Consider the following 2,608-nt stretch of genomic DNA (forward strand, 5'->3'; position numbering starts at 1 on the left):
TGTTTGTGAATGTGTGTGAATATTGGACAAAAACATAGAAGTCTAGCAGGAAGGTTACTCTACTTTGAGTTAATTTAAGTGCAATTAGAAGGACAGGGGGTAAGAATAATAAGTTTTACTTCTTCATACCCCTTTTCAGACAATTTACATTAATCAATATCACTTCTCTGGCTGTATGGCCTGTTTTTATTATTGTATTAAAACCCAAACATTTTTATTCTCAGTTTATAACTGGTTACTCTCTAAATCCCTACACATACATTTTCCTACAGCAATGTCACCTTACCAAAACTCTTTCTACAATCATAGCATTAAAAAATTAAATAAATGTACTTTGTCCTTAAAGAAAATTTCTACTCATAATGCTAAAAGAAACTATGCTTTTCTGTCCGAATGTCATTTCTTTTGCAAGTAGTGAAGGCCAACAATCTTGCAGTGGTTATTCACGGAAAACTTCAGATTCTAGATGACAAATTCTATAATAAACTTCACAGGAACAAAGACTCTGAACTCTTTAATCACAGACCTGCAGAAGATCGACTCTGGAATTAATAAAATTGATGATAAACAAAGAGAGATTTCTTTCTCTTATTCTCTCTCAGTGTACGGTGAGTAACATCTTCTGTTTATCATCATAATCTGGTGGTTTTATTCCAACATCTTTGACCTCAGAAGTGCACAAGTTTCTCTCTGATTAACCTTAAATAACTTTATTCCTCAGAATTTTGCTGTGTTAAACATTGCTAAGAAATAGAAAATAGCATTTTTCGAACTAACATTTAGAGGTGTATAGTAAAAATTTTGAAATAATTCTTGACTGAAGTTTTTTTGAATTCATCAGGTTTTCTTAAGGGTAAATATCAATTAATTGCTTTACAGTTCAATAGAAATATTGAAGAAAATACATAATCTACAATAAAACAAGTAAAAAAACAAGCAATTAATAGAATTAAAACTTAAGATAATAAACCATCAATAAAATCAGCTTGATTATTCTGCTGAACTGGAGCCAAGTTCAAAGATGAGTCTTTAACAGAGATTGAAATCAGTCCAGGTGTTGGTCGTCCTTCCAGGGAGTGGAAGTGTTGGAGCTGCAGCAGAGAAAGCTCTGTCTCCTCGGCTCTGAAGACGAGTCCTAGGAACATCTAGAAGCAGCAGGTTACCGGACCTCAGGGTTCTGCTGGTCTCAGAGCTCAGAGATGGAAGGAGATGCCTGACTGCTTCAACATTTAAAAACCAAAATTAAATCCTAAAAACTATCATAAAATATACAGACAGCCAGTTCAGAATGATCAAGGTAAACATCTAATATTCTGACCTGCTTGTCTGCAGCGTTCTAACATGAGAAAATGTTGAAGTAGGAGAGTTTAATGAGAGTTTCATTCTTTGCGTTCATTGCCATCGGTAGACATGGAAGAACCTCAGTGGTGGTATTGTTGGACCTCAGTGCAGCATTTGATACTGTTAATCACTTGATTGTGTGATTACTTGTGTGTCACTTGAGCCTCAGGAAACCTGGGTTGGCCTTTCTGGTAAAGCACTGGACTGGTTTAAATCCTACCTGAAGGACATGGAATTTTATGTGACAGTAGGGAACTTTAAATCAAAACCAGAAAAATCAAATGCGGTATTCCATCCATCCGTCCATCCATTTTTCGTCACGCTTTATCCCAGCTGGGGTTGCAAGGGGTGCTGGTGCCTATCTCCAGCTGTCTACGGGTAAGAGGCGGGGTCCACCCTGGACAGGTCACCAGTCCATTGCAGGGCAACACAGAGACACAGAGGTCAAACAGCCATTCACACACACACACTCACACCTAAGGAGAATTTAGAGAAGATAATAAACCTGACAGTCATGTTTTTGGACTGTGGGAGGAAGAAGGAGAACCTAAAGAGAACCCATGCATGCTCAGGGAGAACACGCAAACTATGCGTGGTTCCTAAAGGGTCCATTCTGGGTCCTGAGAAAGCATGTGTTTCCTCAGCCTAGTTGGGCTGAAAGGAAGGCTAGGAGAGGTAAAAGGTAAGTGCGTAAGGCTTCCTAAACTCCCTTATGCCGTGAATAAAAGACATCTGTTGCAAAATGTTTTTATCTGACTAGTGAAAAATGTATGTCCTTGATTAACTGAAGTTGTTTCTTTTGGGAATACCTAATGTTTGTGTGTGAGAAAGTTCCTTATGCAGGGCTGGGATGGTTCTTTGGGAGAGAGTGTGTTGGGATATTGTAAAGTATAAATGTGTGTTCTGGGCTTGTCGCAGTCAGAGCTCTATCTCTCCGTCTAAGGACGTAAAATAAATGTGTTTTTGCAAAATTTGTCTCTGCCTCAGCTTCTTAACTCCACAGTTCCCTCCAATTCAACATCTACATGCTCCCCTTGGCTCAGTTTATAGCAAACAAAAAGATCATTTACTTCACAAAGTTTTACATCACAACGTCACCAGGTGACCAGACCCCCTCCGATCCTTGGCTGCGCCTAGAAATCCTGTCCATAAAAGTTATGAACAGGACCGGTGACAGAGGGCAGCCCTGTCGGAGTCCAACATGCACTGGGAACATGTCCGACTTAGTGCCGGCAATGCGAACCAGACTCCTGCTCAGATTGTACAG

Source organism: Cyprinodon variegatus, unplaced genomic scaffold, assembly GCF_000732505.1.
Source record: "Cyprinodon variegatus isolate N-32 unplaced genomic scaffold, C_variegatus-1.0 Scaffold2568, whole genome shotgun sequence".
Lineage (NCBI taxonomy): Eukaryota > Metazoa > Chordata > Actinopteri > Cyprinodontiformes > Cyprinodontidae > Cyprinodon > Cyprinodon variegatus.